The 18,103-nt window shown below is 41.2% G+C and overlaps 1 non-coding gene across 1 annotated transcript; it reads left to right on the top strand.

Annotated features, from left to right (window-relative positions):
- The first annotated feature begins 12,324 nt into the window (after positions 1–12,324).
- On the top strand, positions 12,325–12,465 carry LOC129470784 (U4 spliceosomal RNA). The gene has a single exon (XR_008653315.1). It is a non-coding gene; the product is annotated as a U4 spliceosomal RNA (small nuclear RNA).
- The last annotated feature ends 5,638 nt before the right edge of the window (positions 12,466–18,103 follow it).

The following is an 18,103-nucleotide window of genomic DNA, read 5'->3' as shown; positions in this document are numbered from 1 at the left end:
ATCAGGGCTTGCTCTGTTTCCCAGGCTGGTCTTGAACTCCTGGCCTCAAGCCATTTTCCTTCCTTGGTCTCCCAAAGCACTGGGATTAAATAGAGAAGTAAGCCACCACACAGGGCCAAAATAAACTATTTAAACTAAAAAAGATTGTTGCCTGGAATGACAAGTTTAATGTTTGGTTGGTTTTTTTCCTCTTATTATAGAGCAAGGTGGAAGCTTGCAAGGAAAAATTAGGTCCATGATAGAAATTAAAAAGGAGTATTTTCTTTGCATATATTGGAATTATAATGTGGGCAAATGTTTGACCCCACTATAAACATTTTTGTAGGATTATTTTTCCACACTGTGTTTTTTCTCCTGGTGTTAATGTTTTTCTGCGATTTGCATGCATTACCCCTTTTTAAATTAATTGTAGTCCCCATTGTATTGACCAAGGAGCCACCAAAGGCTTTGTCCAGTCTGGAAATGGCAGGTGTAAAGCATAAAGCAAGGGGAGAACGGGTAAGAATAGACCCAGTTCTTTGCAATCACAAGAAAGTGCCCACCCAGCCATTCTGCCCTTTTTAATTTGTTCCTTTCCTCGGATCTAAATGCACTGACAATTAGCACTATAGAAAACCATATGCATGGTGACCACCATTACTCACCGCCCTGACCATTCCCCTGAGTAACACAGAACATTTAATAGGCCTGTCCCAGCATCTGATAACAAAGGAAAAACATATGGCAGATCACCATAATGATTTTGTGTCTTTCTGTAATGATGAAAGAAAAACCTGATCCTGCATAATAATCGCTTTGTTATTCATAGAACTTAAACAGCATTTCCTCATGAATTTTAATGTGCCATCCATTTTCTCACTACTTGTCCCCACAATTCTTTGTCAGCCTTTGCAGAACATTATTCTCTTATCTCTTTCTTTCTTACAGTGATGTAATTATTCTGTCTAAACCATAAGACTTCAGGATGTTGTCTTTTTACTGCATTGGTCACACAGTGCTGGTCTAGGTTGCCATAAATAATCTGAAAAGATCAAGCTGTGCACTTAGGGTTTCTGCACTTTTGTTTCCTGTACGTATGTTACTTAATTTTAAAGAGTTTACTTTTAGCATTAGGAGATATACCTAATGCTAAATGACGAGTTAATGGGTGCAGCACACCAACATAGCACATGGATACATATGCAACAAACCTGCACATTGTGCACATGTACCCTAAAACTTAAAGTATAATAATAAAAAAAGAGTTTACTTTTAAAAAATTATCTGGAAATCCTGTAATCATAAATTTGTGCCTTTTAAAATAAATTATAATTAATTAGTGGCACTCATGAATCTTTTGTTTACTATTCTAAAAGTTCAGGAAGCATTTGCAATATTTTTTCTTCCTTATTCTTCTTTAGTGGGCATAATTCATATTGAAATTCAGTCCCATATTATGTGTAGACAGAGTAATCTCAAAATCACACATGACTAGACTAGATTTTTAGCTATTTAAGGACATAAACTGAGTCTTACTTATCTTTGTGTTCTATGAAGTATCTATCTAGCTCAAGGACTTCTAAATAGAATGCCCTCATACTGGGCACGTAAAGGCGTGAGCCAGCACTTTGGGAGGCCGATGTGGGCAGATCACGAGGTCAGAAGATCGAGACCATCCTGGCTAGCACGGTGAAACCCTATCTCTACTAAAAAATACAAAAAATTAGCCAGGCGTGGTGGCGGGCGCCTGTAGTCCCAGCAGCTCAAGAGGCTGAGGCTGGACAATGGCGTGAACCCGGGAGGCGGAGCTTACAGAGAGCAGAGATCGCACCACTGCACTCCAGCCTGGGCGACAGAGTGAGACTCTGTCTCAAAAAAACAAACAAAAATAGAAGGCCCTCATAAATATTTTCTTAGAAAGTAAAAAGTATCTTTTGCAGAAAACAAATCAGTGGTTGCCAGGGGCTGAGGATAGAAGGGGAAAATTGCTTTCACAGAGGTACAAGGGAACTTTTTACAGTGAGAGAAATATTCTACATATTGATTGTGATGCTGATTACGGTGTGCATTTGTCAAAAATTATACACTGAAAATTGATGAATTTAAATACATGTAAATTATATTTAATTATATGTAATTATAATTAATTTATACCTTAATAAAGCTGATTAAGGAAAAGATCTTGTGATGACATCATCATTTCCTTAAGGGAAATAACTAACAACAAATGCTATTAACAAATAACTGCCACATTCTTTACATGAACAAATAACCTGGTTTCAGATCAAGCCTTTAAAAATTCTTAATTTCTTGATTGAATGACCAACAATTTATTAAATATTACCAGGTATCTGGTCCTGTACTAGATTATTTATTTATTTTATTATTTATTTTTTGAGACAGGGTCTCACTCTGTCACCCAGGCTGGAGTGCAGTGGTGCCATCTCAGCTCACTGCATCCTCAACCTTCCAGCCTCAAGCATCCTCCTGCCTCAGCCTCCTGAGTAGCTGGGACTACAGGCACACACCACCAGGCCCAGCTAACTTTTGTATTTTTTGTAGAGACTGGGTTTCACCATGTTACCCAGTCTGTTCTCAAACTCTTTGGTTCAAGTGATCTGCCCACCTCGGCCTCCCAAAGTGCTGGGATTATAGGCATGAGCCACCACACCCAGTTCTCTTTTCTTGTACCAATAAATGCTGTCAAATGATTATTATTTCTGATTTTTACAGGAATAACAAGTTTACACTTAGGCTCTGAGAGGTTAGGTAAACTTGTCTGAGTCCAGATATTTTATTTTTTAAAAAATCAGCTGGGCACGGTGGCTCACGTCTGTAATCTCAGCATTTTGGGAGGCCGAGGCGGGCAGATCACCTGAGGTCGGGAGTTCGAGACCAACCTGACCAACATGGAGAAACCCCATCTCTACTAAAAATACAAAATTAGCTGGGCATGGTGATGCATGCCTGTAATCCCAGCTATTCGGGAGGCCGAGGCAGGAGAATTGCTTGAACCCTGGAGGCGGAGGTTGTGGTGAGCTGAGATCATGCCATTGCACTCTAGCCTGGGCAACAAGAGAGAAACTCTGTCTCAAAAAAAAAAAAAAAAAAAGAGCATGCATGAATATAGTTTCAAAGAGGCTAAACTAGTTGGATGTGGTGGCTCCTGCCTATAGTCCTAGTTATTCCAGAGGCTGGGGCAGAAGGATGGCTTGAGCCCAGAACTTCAAGGCTGCAGTGTGCAATGATCCTGCTACAGCACTCTAGTCTGGGTGACAGAGGGAGACCCTGTCTCTAAAAAAAAAAAAAAAAAAAAAGAACACTACAGCTACATTACATTAGACATGTATTTGTGATTAGCAGTTTTGAGGAGTCAGGTGATTTTCTCCAAAACGTACCTATGGTAACAAAAATAAAAATTTAAATTCAACAAATAAGTATTTACTTTGTGACAGGACTGTACTAGATATTTCAAGGACTATAATGCTAAAAATATATAGACTTTGCTTTCAAAGCATATACCACATTAGTCAGGCACCATGGCACATGCTTGTAGTCCCAGCTACTTGGCAGGCTAAGGCAGGAGGATCCCTTGAGCCCAGGAGTTTGAGACCAGCCTGGGCAACATAGCAAGACTCTGCCTCTTAAAAGAAAAATCATATGCCATATTAAATGATATGAGATGTGCAAATAAATAGCAATAATACCAGACAAAGTGTAGGGCTAGAATAAGACTAGAAGTAATTTTGGGCAGGGTGCAGTGGCTCACACCTGTAATCCCAGCACTTTAGGAAGCAGAGGCAGGCAGATCTCTCTGTTTTTATTTTTTTTAGACAGAGTCTTGCTGTGTTGCCCAGGCTGGAGTGCAGTGGCGCAACCTCAGCTCACTGCAAGCTCTGCCTCCTGGGTTCATGCCATTCTCCTGCCTCAGCCTCCCGAGTAGCTGGGACTACAGGTGTCCACCACCACTCCTGGCTAATTTTTTTTTATGTATTTTTAGTAGAGACAGGGTTTCACCATGTTAGCAGAGGCAGACAGATCTCTTGAGGCCAGGAGTTCAAGACCAGCCTGGGCAACATAGACTTCATCTCTATTAAAAAAAGAAAAAGAAAAAAAGAAGTAATTTTGCATTCAAGAAGGAGGAAGTACCTTCAACTTTGGCTAAATTGTCTAACCAGCCACAAAAAAGAATAGAGATTCAGGCTTAGATGTTTTTGTGACAAAAAAAAAAAAAAAAAAAAAGAAGAAGAAGAAGAAGAAAGAAAGGCAAAAACTTTTCTTCTTCTCTTCTCTATTTATTTATTCTCAATTCAAAGCGAATCTGACAAACAACGTATGAGTATATGTGGCTAAAGTAGATGCTATTTCATAGACTTCTATACTGATACCTCCCTCATTCTGATCTCTGCTTAAGTTTCCTTCCCAGAGAAGCCTTTCCTGATGATGCTACCTAAAAGAGTGTCTCATCACTCTCTATGATCTCTTCTTTATTTTTCTTCTAATCATTGATTACTATTTGATATTATATATACTTTTTTCTTTTTGAGATGGAGTCTCATTCTGTCACCCAGGCTGGAGTGCAGTGGCACGATCTCAGCTCACTGCAACCTCTGACTCCCAGGTTCCAGCAATTCTCCAGCCTCAGCCTCCCGAGCAGCTGGGATTACAGGTGCGTGCCACCACGCCTGGCTAATTTTTGTATTTTTAGTAGAGATGAGGTTTCGCCATGTTGGCCAGGCTGGTCTCGAACTTCTGACCTCAAATGATCTGCCCGCTCTGGCCTCCCAAAGTGCTGGGATTACAGGCGTGAGCCACCGTGCCTGACCAATATTAAGTATTTTTGTATTTATCATTTGTCTCCCCACATTGTTTTTAAGCTCCTTTCAGAAGGATCCACATGTCTTGTTGACTGTTGTGTCTCCAGCACTTAGATTAGTACTTGGCATTCTGTTGAATGAATGAATGAATGAATTTGACAAAACTTTCTGACTACAACAACTCATCTCCAACTATTCCAGTCTTCACTTGAAGTTCTACCAATTTTTCATTTTATGGTTATTTGACTTTTGCTACAGGTTAATATCTTAACTATTTTGAAGTAGAAATATACATTTTTTTTTTTTTTTTTTTTTTGAGACGGAGTCTCGCTCTGTCACCCAGGCTGGACTGCAGTGGCGCAATCTCGGCTCACTGCAAGCTCCGCCTCCCGGGTTCACGCCATTCTCCTGCCTCAGCCTCTCCGAGTAGCTGGGACTACAGGCGCCAGCCACCGCGCCCGGCTAATTTTTTGTATTTTTAGTAGAGACGGGGTTTCACCGTGGTCTCGATCTCCTGACCTCGTGATCCGCCCGCCTCGGCCTCCCAAAGTGCTGGGATTACAAGCGTGAGCCACCGCGCCCGGCCAGAAATATACATTTTTGAAGCAAGGCACATGAAAGAAGATTTGAACCCTAAGACATGTCTGTGGTTTCATGTAATCTTTTGAAAGTGAGTTGTTTCAGAATACTTCCCTCTTCTCTAGGCTCTAGCTTGGGTTACCCGGAAAACAGAACCTGAAAAAACGCTCATAGAGCTCATTTTTATTGTATGTGGGGAGAGGGAGGAGGATGAGTACCATCCTAGAGAAGGAGGAATCGGGGCTACAGCTTCTCAAAGAAACACAACTGGTTGCCTGATCAAATGGGAACATCTCTGGAATGGCTGTATGGGTCTCAATAATCTGTTGGAGGACACAGAAGAAGAATAAATAATTCATCTCCCAAGAGTCGTTACCTGACTTCTCCAAGAAGCCACTGGGGAAGCCAGAGCCTGCATATGTTCAGTCATGAGAAAGTAGGTTCCGGAAACTGCTGCTGCAGCCCAGTCCTCGCCACCAAGAGGTTGCCTCTCCCTATTTCCTTGGTTATAAAGCCCTGGACTCAGCTACCATCTCCTAATGCCCCTCTGGCAAGGAAGACAGAGCCAAGCAGATCAAGGAGGGCATTTTTTGTTTGTTTGTTTTCAGACGGAGTCTCACTCTGTCGCCCAGGCTGGATTGCAGTGACTCTCCGTTCACTGCAATTTCTGCCTCCCGGGTTTAAACAATTCTGCCTCAGCCTCCCGGGTAGCTGGGACTACAGGCACGCGCTGCCATGCCTGGCTAATTTTTGTATTTTTAGTAGAGGTAGGGTTTCACCATGTTGGCCAGGATGGTCCTAACCTCGTGATCCACCCGCCTCCGCCTCCCAAAGTGCTGGGATTACAGGCGTGAGCCACCGCGCTCTGCCAAGGAGGGCATTTATAAACACATCCCCTCCCCAGAAATTATTCAGGGAAATTATTTCTAGCAACCAAAGCCCAGGCACACGTGTGACATATGGATACATGTAGATTGTCTCCAAGTACTCACTCTTCGGTGGTATTTTTAGTATAAATTCCCTAATTCTACACCTCGTTTCTTCTAAATGCCTACATTCTCTTCCAAAGTAGTACGTTTGTTTTTGTTTTTTAACTTTGAGAATTTTGTTCAGCAATTTGAAATGATGAAAAACCCTATGCATGGTAAAGTTATGCTTGAATATCCTTTCTTATATCCATTTGGCATCATCTAATTCATTCAACAAACGTTCAATGAGCACCTACTATATTTTAGATTCTATGCTAAGCGCTAATACTACTACTGTGAATAAAACAGACAGACATTCCTGGATCCCTGAAGCATACATTTTAGTGAAGGGAATCACAATAAACAATGTAAATAAAATATGTATATTACGTTGGATGAGTATAAGTGCTAGGAAAAATAAAGAATGGTGATTTTCTTTTTGATTCAGTGATCTTTTGATTACACAATCTATGAAAGCCTTCAGGGAGAGAAGAAGAAGATGTAAATGGGGCATTTAGACAATGAAGTGTTCAGTAGGATTAGAACTCTGAGTTAGGCCTGTGACCAGGGAGTAAGGAAGTAGCATGGAAGATGTAGAGCATTGTGGTGCCTCTGTACAGGACACAACTTTTCATAACTTTCTCCAAGGAAGTAATAGGCAAGACACATGACACAGAGCAATGTATCTGTGTGAGATACAATTGCTATTAACTCAGCTTTACTCCACAGACAGATTATAGGAAGTGCATACTACAGAGAGCTGGATTCTATCAGTTATACAGAAGGAAAATATACATTTTTTTCTAAATAACTGATGAAGCCGCCTGATAACTCTAAGTTACTCTTCATGCTTACAACATGAGGTGTAAAGCTACAGAACTGGAGTGAGATACTGAGAAGCAACACTTAATTCTCCAAGATTTCCTGAAGTACGTGCTGCATCAAGTTTTATCTTCCTTCTCTAGAAATACTGGAAACTGAGCTATCATTTCCAAGCAGGGCACCTGAAATGCCCTTAACCATGAGAAGAACTTGGAAAACCTACAAACGACCCATATCGTTGGTGACCAAGAGCTGAGGGGAAGAATTCTCATATGGTAAATATCAGGTTGCTCTCTTAGGTGGGGATGAAGGACTTTTCAGAGAATCAGACAGCAGATGTCAGTCACTGATGACCTGTTTGATGTGGACACCTAGAAATGAATATCTTCAAATAAGACATCATGTAAGCTGAACAGGTATTTGATTCCAGAATGGTAGAGCTGAATGGTCTTAATCAAACTGGATGATCAATTCTCATGATGCCAGGGCTCAGAGTAAAGTTTGGAGTTCCAGAAGCCAAAAAGTACAAATATTAAAGCTTACTCTCTTAGACCACTGGGTAGATAATTCATTTCCCAATGAAGGATCTCATTTGTTCATGTATTCAGATAATCATAAGTGCTTACAAATTACCTGTGCCAGGTACTTTGCTAGGTGTTGGAAAGACAAAGGTGAGCAAAAATTGACGTGTATCTTGCCCTTACAGAGTTTATAGTTATAACTATAATTCTAACAAGGGCCATTAAGGAAAGCTTGAGACGGTGCTGTGGCTCATGCCTGTAATCGTAGCACTTTGGGAAGCTGGGTCAGGGGAGTCGCTTGACTTCAGGAGTTTGAGACCAGCCTGAGCAACATAATGAGACTTCTTCTCTACAAAAAAAATTTTTAAAAATCGTCCAGGCATAGGGTGCATGCCCGTAGTCCCAGCTACTCAGGAGGCTGAGGTGTGAGGATTGCTGGAGCCCAGGAAATCAAGGCAGCAGTGGGCCATGATTGCACCACTGAACTCCAACCTGGGCAACAGAGCAAGACCCTATCTCAAAAAAAAAAAAAAAAGATTGAGAGAGAGAGAGACTAAGGATTCAAGGTTTTTTAAAAGTCATTAGTAATTCTGATTTTTATTCAAAGATCAGTTGCAAATCTATTACAGGTTTTTAAGTAGGAGATTTAAATTTTGAAATGATCACTCTGGCCAGGCACGGTGGCTCATGCCTGTAATCCCAGCACTTTGGGAGGCCGAGGTGGGCGGATCACGAGGTCAGGAGATCAAGACCATCCTGGCTAAAACGGTGAAACCCGTCTCTACTAAAAATACAAAATATTAGGTGGGTGTGGTGGCGGGCGCCTGTAGTCCCAGCTACTCAGGAGGCTGAGGCCGGAGAATGGCTTGAACCTGGGAGGCGGAGTTTGCACTGAGCCGAGATTGCGGCACTGCACTCCAGCCTGGGCGACAGAGCGAGACTCTGTCTCAAAAAAAAAAGAAAAGATCACTCTGGATGTTCATGGAGAGAAGTTTGTAGATGGATAGGAGGGGTTCAGAGACACCATTTAGGAGGCTGTTGCAGCAGTTTCAGGCAAGAGATAACAGTTGCTTTGACCAGGGAAGTAAGCCACTTACTTAGCAGAATTGCTTTTGAAGTGAACTTTATAATCAGCATTGTTCTTCAGCGTCCATCTCTTTTCCACCATTCCCCCATTTACTTTGTGTTTGTTGTTGTTGTTTTGTTTGTTTTTGAGGCTCCCATGCTGGAGTGCAGTGGCACGATTCAAGGAACACACATTAGCCTGAAATGACCTCATAGAATGCATGGATGCTTGTAGAGAGCATCTATTGGAATCAGTAAAAAATGGAGACAAAGACATTTAAAAACCTTTAGTAATCTGTGTTTTGGGGGCTGTGACCTCGCAGAGGAAAGGGCTGGATGTCCTTGTAAACAGATTTGTTTGTTTGTTTGATTGGTTGGTTGGTTGGGTTTTTTTGAGATGGAGTTTCGCTCTTGTTGCCCAGGCTGGAGTTCAATGGTGCGATCTTGGCTCACTACAACCTCGGCTTCCCGGGTTCAAGTGGTTCTCGTGCCTCAGCCTCCTGAGTAGCTGGGACTACAGGCACATGCCACGCCCAGCTAATTTTTGTATTTTTAGTAGAGATGAGGTTTTGCCATGTTCAACAGGCTGGTCTCAAACTCCTGGCCTCAAGTGATCCGCCAGCCTTGGCCTCCCAAAATGCTGGGATTATAGGCATGAGCCACCATGCCTGGCTCCCCATCTACTTTTAAAACCTGTTTACGGCTGGGCATGGTGGCTCATGCTGGTAATCCCAGCACTTTGGGAGGCCGAGATGGGCAGATCACCTGAGGTCAGGAGTTCAAGACCAGCCTGATCAACATAGTGAAAACCGTCTCTACTAAAAATACAAAATTAACTGGGCATGGCGGCACATGCCTATAATCCCAGCTACTTGGGAGGCTGAGGCAGGAGAATCGCTTGAACCTGGGAGGTGGAGGTTGTAGTGAGCTGACATCGCACCATTGAACTCCAGCCTGGGTAACAAGAGCGAAACTCCGTCTCAAAAAAACCCAACCAACCAATCAAACAAACAAATCTGTTTACAAGGACATCCAGCCCTTTCCTCTGCGAGGTCACAGCCCCCAAAACACAGATTACTAAAGGTTTTTAAATGTCTTTGTCTCTATTTTTTACTGAGTCCAATAGATGCTCTCTACAAGCATCCATGCATTCTATGAGGTCATTTCAGGCTAATGTGTGTTCCTTGAACACTACTTTATTGCTCTAAATAAAAAAATTGAGAGAACGTAACATAATATAGGATATTTCGTAAGAACTTAAATGGAAGGTGTTGCCCTCTTTTCTGAGAAACTCTTTAAGGAAAAATCCTGCTTTCTATTCAGTCATATAAACCGCCTGCTTACTATGGACACTGTATGACTGTAAGAACGGAGGTTGCAATGGTTAAAAATAAAAATAAATGAAAAATTTAAAAAACAGCTCACACTCTCACAGAGCTTATATTCTAGAATGGGAGGAAATTATAATAAAATACATTAAGCACTATAAGATATGAAGTACAGGAGACTGAGGAGACAGGATAACTAAATGCAATATGCTATCCAGGATTAGATCCTAGAACAGAAAAGGGACATTAATGAAAAAAATTAGTGAAATCTGAATAAAAAGTCTGTAGTCAATAGTATCATAACTGTGTTCATAACTTAGTTTTGATCATGGTACCATGGTTATGTAACATGTTAACACTGGGGAAGCTGGATGAAGGGTACATGGGAACTCTGTGTACCATCTTTGTAGCTCTTCTTTAAATCTAAAATCATTTCAAAATTAAATATGTACTAGAAGAAGGAGAAGGGGAAGAAGAAAGAAGAAGAAGAAGAAGAAGGAGAAAGAAGAAGGAAGAGGAGGAAAAAGAAGAAGAAAGGAAAGAAGAAAGGGAAGAAGAAGAAGAGGGAGAAGAAGGAGAAGAAGAAGAAGAAGAAGAAGAAGAAGAAGAAGAAGAAGAAGAAGAAGAAGAAGAAGAAGAAGAAGAAGAAGAAGAGAAGAAGAGGAAGAAGAGAAGAAGAGGAAGAAGAAGGAAAGAAGAGGAAGAGGAAGAGGAAGAAGAAGGAAGGAGAAGGAGAAGAAGAAGAGGAAGAGGAAGAAGAAGGAAGGAGAAGGAGAAGGAGGAGAAAAGAAGAAGAAGAAGAAGAAGAAGAAGAAGAAGAGGAAGAAGAAGAAGAAGAAGAGGAAGAAGAAGAGGAAGAAGAGGAAGAAGGAAGAAGAGGAAGAAGAAGAGGAAGAAGAAGAAGAAGAAGAAGAAGAAGAAGAAGAAGAAGAAGAAGAAGAAGAAGAAGGAAGAAGAGGAAGAAGAAGAGGAAGAAGAAGAAGAAGAAGAAGAAGAAGAAGAAGAAGAAGAAGAAGAAGGAAGAAGAGGAAGAAGAAGAGGAAGAAGAAGAAGAAGAAGAAGAAGAAGAAGAAGAAGAAGAAGAAGAAGAAGAAGAAGAAGAAGAAGAAGAAGAAGAAGAAGAAATAATAATAATAATAATAATAATAGCAGGGCACTCAACCTAATCTGGGGGTGGGGAAGGCTTTCTGGGGCAGGGATGTTTAAGCTGAGACCTGAAGGACAAATAGAAATTAACCAGAAAAGAGATATTGAAAAAGACATCCAGAAATAGTATGTAGAATGTTTACAGTGCCAGAAGCAAGAGAAAGCATGACAAATTATAGATATTAAATAAAATTAAGTATGGCTAGAGCTTAGAATAGGGTGGGGAATGGGAAGGAGAAGAGTGGTAGAAGATAAACCCAGAGTGGTAGGACACCAAGTGCCTTCAAAATCATGTTGAGGAGTTTAGAGTCTAAGGTCAATTTCAAGAAGAAATAAAAATGACTAAAAAATGTATATTTTAAAACCTTCTTTACTGGTAGTCAAATAAATGGAAATTAAAGTAACTGGATAATATTTTGGCTTACTCAATTACCAGATATTTTAAAATTATAATATTCTTTGCCACCAAGAGTATGAAAAGAGAATTTCTTACATTCTGCTGATAATATTAATATTTCTGGAATACTATCTGGCAATTTAAATACAAAGGTCCAACAATGTTTGTATCCCTTTATCCCTTCAGTTTTATGTCTGGGATGTTGTTTTAAGGAAACAGTCAGAAATATATTTTTAATTAACGTAGTGCCAGGCGCGGTGGCTCACGCTTGTAATCCCAGCACTTTGGGAGACCGAGGCGGGCGGATCGCGAGGTCAGGAGATCGAGACCACGGTGAAACCCCGTCTCTACTAAAAATACAAAAAATTAGCCGGGCGTGGTGGCGGGCGCCTGTAGTCCCAACTACTCGGAGAGGCTGAGGCAGGAGAATGGCGTGAACCCGGGAGGCGGAGCTTGCAGTGAGCTGAGATTGCGCCACTGCACTCCAGCCTGGGCGACAGAGCGAGACTCCGTCTCAAAAAAAAAAAAAAAAAAAAGAAACGCTAATTAACGTAAAAAGATGTTTCTTATCATTATTTATAACAGTACAAAATTTAAAACAAAATTTAAAAAATTTAAAATTTAAAACAAAATAGGGACATAGTTAAATAAATGATTATGTTTCCATATGATGAAATAGTATGTATTAAAAATAACATTTACAGCTTTGTGCAGTGGCAGTATCGTAGCCAATGAGGTTTATCCGAGGTGCGATTATTGCTAATTGAAAACTTTTCCCAATACCCTGCCACAATGACTTGAAATATAGTTGGCATTCGCAATTTTTGAGAGTCTCTATGGAGACTGGACAAAAAAAAATAACATTTACAAAGAATTTTAATGACATAGATTATACATATAATGTACATATTATATATAATATATATTACATATATATTATTATATATATAATTAGTATCTGTGCATGCATCATCTGTAGACAGAACTGGCTGTGTAATTTTCAGGGCCCAGTGCAAAATGAAAATGCAGTTCAAAATTATTAAGAATTTAAAGACAGCAACAACAGAACCTCAAATCAAGTGTGGGACCCTTCTGAATAGGGGCCCTGCGTGACTGCACAGATTGTACGCCCTTGTAACTGGCCCTGTCCCTGGAAAAAAAGATGAAAGGAAATATCCCAAAATGTCAATAGGGATTATCTTTGGTTTGGGGATTACTGATGATTTTTTTTCATGAATTTAAACACTTTTTCACAATAGACATCTTTTATAATCAGAAAAAAAAACAGTATGTATCTTTTTTTAAAAGCCCCAAGTTACACTAAAAGTAGCACTACAATGAATTACATTATATTTTGCTTTTAGGCTTTTTAAAATATCCCTTTTGGGCCACTGGGAATAACAAATTCTATTTTTAAAGTTTCTATATTGTGTTTTTAAGTCACTGTAGAGAATAGAGCAGAATAGAAAAATGAAATCAGTTCTTTGTTAAGTTAAAAAAAAAAAAAAAAAGCAAGCACAAGCCGAACGACAAATATCACATTTCCATCTATTTTTGTCCTATATAGAATTAGCTATTTGGTTGGACATTGAACATTTGCTTGAATGATATAATGCTGAAAATTCCTTCTCCAGCATCCTTAGACCTATATTCATATAATTGGCAGCCCACGTTGGCAAAAAGAAAGCCTGCAAGAAGTCTATTGCGTCCTTGTCCAATGAAGGATTTAGCAATATATTTTTTATTTTAATTTTTATTTATTTGTTTTTGAAGTGGGGTCTCACTCTTTCACCTATGCAGGAGTGCAGTGGCGTGATCTTGGCTCACTGTGACCTCTGCCTCCTGGGCTCAAGCGATTCTCCCACCTCAGCCTCCTGAGTAGCGCCCGCCACCATGCTGGGCTAATTTTTGTATGTTTTTGTAGAGTTGGAGTTTCACCATGTTGCCCAGGCTATTTTTTTTTTAATGAAGAAAGGTTGCATCTGGAAAGCAATAAAAGACCCCTTAAATGAGAGAGCATTAAGTGACTTAAAAAATCATACAGATGGGCTGAGCACAGTGGCTCATGCCTGTAATCTCAGCACGTTGGGAGGCTGAGACGGGCAGATGACTTGAGGTCAGGAGTTCGAGACCAGCCTGGCCAACATGGCGAAACCCCATCTCTATTAAAAATACGAAAATTAGCTGGGCGGGTGCCTGTAATCTCAGATACTAGGGAGGCTGAGGCAGGAGAATTGCTTGAACCCAGGGGGCAGAGGTTGCAGTGAGCTGAGATAGTGCCGTTGTACTCCAGGCTGGGCGACATAGCAAGACGCCATCTCAAAAAAAAAAAAAAATCATACAGATGGTATCTGCAACGTGAGAAAGAAAAGAAACTTTCTATCTGAGAAATGCAAGCCCCGCTTTAAATTATCAGGCCCAGAGCATTGAAATGTAAAAAGAGTCACGCTTCACTCCCCCTTGAGCTGGGTAATCACTTCATGAAGCTACCTGCTATGTGGGCTCTAGATTTACTGACCCCATGTAGCTATAAATAAACCTAACAATGCCATACACTGGACACCATAACTCATACTCTATAGTTCAGCAATGTATATTGCCAGTCGTTAATCAATATTATTTCTGTAAACCAGTGAAAATTCTTCACAAGGTAGCAGTGAGCCGAGATTGCGCCACTGCGCTCCAGTCTGGGAAACAGAGCAAGACTCTGTCTCCAAAAAATAAAGAAAGAAAAAAAAAAAGAAAATTCCTCACAAACGACTTTTGTAATCACCCCCCTCCTGATTCATTATTTTTTCTTTAAAAACATAAGCCTCAGCCGGGCGCGGTGGCTTACTCTCGTAATCCCAGCACTTTGGGAGGCTGAGGCGGGCGGATCACCTGAGGTTGGGAGTTCGAGACCACCTTGACCAACATGGAGAAACCCCGTCTCTACTAAAAATACAAAATTAGCCAGGTGTGGTGGCACAGGCCTGTAATCCCAGCTTCTCGGGAGGCTGAGGCAGCAGAATTGCTTAAATCAAGGAGGCGGAGGTTGCGGTGAGCCGGAGATCGTGCCATTGCACTCCAGACTGGGCAACAACAGCGAAACTCCGTCTCAAAAAATAAATAAATAAATAAATAAATAAATAAATAAATAAATAAATAAATAAATAAAATAAAATAAAAATTAAAAAAATAAAAACGTAAGCCTCTCCTTTATTCTCTGGAGCACTTCCCAACGTAACTAGGAAGTGTTTCCAGGCTGCAGTCCTCAACCTTGGCCGAAATAAACTATATTAATTTTGCCTCAGTTTCTTTCTTTAGGTAGACAAATGCATTCTTTTAGAAGTTACACAGAGAAGCCTTAACGAGTTGGGTTGTCAATTACGTAACTAGCAAGTTTGGCACAAATGAAAGCCAAGGCAAATCATTTAATACTTTTAGTGCCCCTAAAGCACAATTTGCCTAATTACACAGGACTGTCCCTGCAGACCTCTTGAGTACAGGCTTCATATTTTGGTATATGAGTACAGGCTTCATATTTTGGTATATATATATATATATATATATATATATATACACACACACACACATACACATGCTTATAAATATATATATTTACAAGTTATACATATAAAACAAAACTATATATATCATTTTGTTTTGTTTTTTGAGATAGGGTCTTGCTCTGTCACCCTGGCTGGAGTGCAGTGGCACAACCAAGGTTCACTGTAGCTTCGACTAACTGAGCCCAGGTGATCTCCCCACCTCAGCCTCCCAAGTAGCTGAGACTACAGGCACACACCACCATGCCTGGCTAATTTATTTTTTTGGAGAGACGGGGTTTTGCCATGTTGCCCAGGCTGGTCTCGAACTCTTGGGCTCAAGTGCTTCACCCACCTTGGCCTCCCAAAGTGCTGGGATTTCAGGGGTGAGCCACCACACCCAGCCCTTTTGGTGTATTTTCTATTGTTTTGCGCTAAATGCACTACTGTTTTAAGCACTCAATTAATCCTCCACCCCACTTTGTGTAATCTCAGACAGAAGGGATATGAAAAAGAAAAAGAAAAATGATTATTTGTCATCCCTTCCTCTCTCTCATATTCTATTAACTGTGTATCCTGAAGAAAAACTTTTCTTTAGAGTAGTTACTGAGGAGGTAGAAATGCAAACTGAAGAACCCAAAAGGGGGTCACTTGTTTCACTTCAGAAAAGGGAAGAGACCTACAGGGGAAGATAACAGGGAAAAAGAGGAAGAGGAAGAGAGGAAGTATGAGGGTCAAAGACCAGGAGGGAGGCTGAACAGATTTGAGAGAAAGAAGAGACAGGCCGGGCATGGTGGCTCACACCTGTAATCCCAGCACTTTCGGAGGTTAAGGTGGGCAGATCACTTAAGTTCAGGAGTTTGAGACCAGCCTGGGCAACATGATAAAACCCCGTCTGTACAACAAATACAAATTTAGCTGGGCATGGTGGTGCGCATCTGTGCTCCCAGCTACTCAGGAGGCTGAGGTAGGAGGATCATTTGAGCCCAGGAGGCAGGGGTTGCAGTGAGCTGAGATTGTGCCACTGCAGTCCAGCCTGGGTGACAGAGCGAGATTCCATCTCAAAAAAAAAAAAAAGAGAGAGAGAAAGGTGAGAGAGAAAGGTGTGTGGCTCTCTCTCTCTAGGGAGGGAGAAATGCTTCAGGTAAGAATTGCTTGTTTGTCTGTTTGTTTGTTTGTTTGTTTTGAGACGGAGTTTCACTCTTGTTGCCCAGGCTGGAGTGCAGTGGCGCAACCTCAGCTCACTGCAACCTCCACCTCCAAGATTCAAGCGATTCTCCTGCCTCAGCCTCTCCAGTAGCTGGGATTACAGGCATGCACCACCACACACAGCTAATTTTTTGTATTTTTAGTAGAGACGGGGGTTTCTCCATGTTGGTCAGGCTGGTCTCAAACTCCCGACCTCAGGTGATCCGCCTGCCTCGGCCTCCCAAAGTGCTGGTGTTACAGGCGTGAGCCGTCGCGCCCAGCCTCAGATAAGAATTTAAAAGGTGTTGGTAGTGGTGTATTTCATAACTTCCTCTTCTGTCTCCCTTGAAACCTTCAGTAAAAACATTACTGTCTAGTATTTTTGTAGTGGGATTTGCATTGTTTGGATGAGATGACATTTGAGAGTGTCCTTCCTAAGGAATCACAGAGTGCCGAGGAGGCTCAGGTACCTTCACATTACAGATGAGAGAGGGGAAAGGAAGGACTCCATTCTTTCATGTTTATTTGTCACAGACAAAGAGGAGATGCACACTCATTTGTGTTTAAATTCATCTAGTCTGCAAATGTGCACACATTTAAATTTCATTCATTCACTTATTACTCATCAGCTTAACAAATATCACTGCAGCTCCTACTGTGTTGCCAGGTACTGTGCTAAGTTGTTCCTAGGGATAAACACCAAGTAATACAAACCTGCTTGCTGTCCTATTGTAGCTTACAGCTTAAAACTATATAGTCTAGTGTGAGGACAAGACCCAAAAGAAGTTATGAATAAATACAGCATGTAAAGATACTATAATGTATGTTGTTGTTGTTGTTTTTATTTTTTAAAAAGCAAAACTGGCCGGGCGTGGTGGCTCACACATGTAATCGCAGCACTTTGGGAGGCCGAGGCGGGTGGATCACCGGAGGTCAGGAGCCTGACCAACTTGGTGAAACCCCATCTCTACTAAAAATACAAAAATTAGCCAGGCATGGCGGTGGGCGCCTGTAATCCCAGCTACTCAGGAGGCTGAGGCAGGAGAATCGCTTGAACCTGGGAGGAAGAGGTTGCAGTGAACTGAGATAGGGCCACTGAACTCCAGCCTGGGTGACAGAGCAAGACACTGTCTCCAAAAAAAAAAAAAAAAAAGAAAAAGAAAAAGAAAAGAAAAAATAAAGAAAGAGGAAGGAAGGAAGAAAAGAAGTCAGTACCCGTCGTCTCAATACAAAGAGGATGGAATGTCTCAGATGGTAGATGTTAAGTGTTTCCCTGCATAGATCTCCAAATATGGAGAGTTATCTGTCAGATATTTAGGCTGAAGTTGTGGAGCACACCTTCTGTCCCTAGGTATGATAAGAATAGAGACTGATAGGAACAAGGCAGGCCTCCAGGTCTAAAGAAAGTGTGGTTCTCAGAAGGTTTCTAAGTCAGGGATCCAGGCACAGGGAATAGACAGGGATGTAGTTACAAAAACTAGTTACCAGAAAGCCTGGTCTTGGAGACAAGTAGGAAGTCCAGTTATTGGAGCATGTCATAGCTAGCCTAGCAATGAGTATGACTTTGTGTGCCAAATCTCTGAATGATGGACATGAGTGCCCTCCTGGGACTGAGATTTGTTTTAGGGGCCGGAAGGTTGGTATCTGTTGGGAGATGAAGGATATAGAAGTAAGGAGTTAGGCAGGTTCTGACAGACACGAGGAAAGATTTACCTATGCAAGTTGAATAGCATGTATTTTGATCAGATCAATTCTGAAGCTATAAA

This window comes from Symphalangus syndactylus, chromosome 20 (assembly GCF_028878055.3).
Source record: "Symphalangus syndactylus isolate Jambi chromosome 20, NHGRI_mSymSyn1-v2.1_pri, whole genome shotgun sequence".
NCBI lineage: Eukaryota > Metazoa > Chordata > Mammalia > Primates > Hylobatidae > Symphalangus > Symphalangus syndactylus.
The sequence above is the reverse complement of the archived record's forward strand: the minus strand, read 5'-3'. Positions and strand labels throughout refer to the sequence as shown.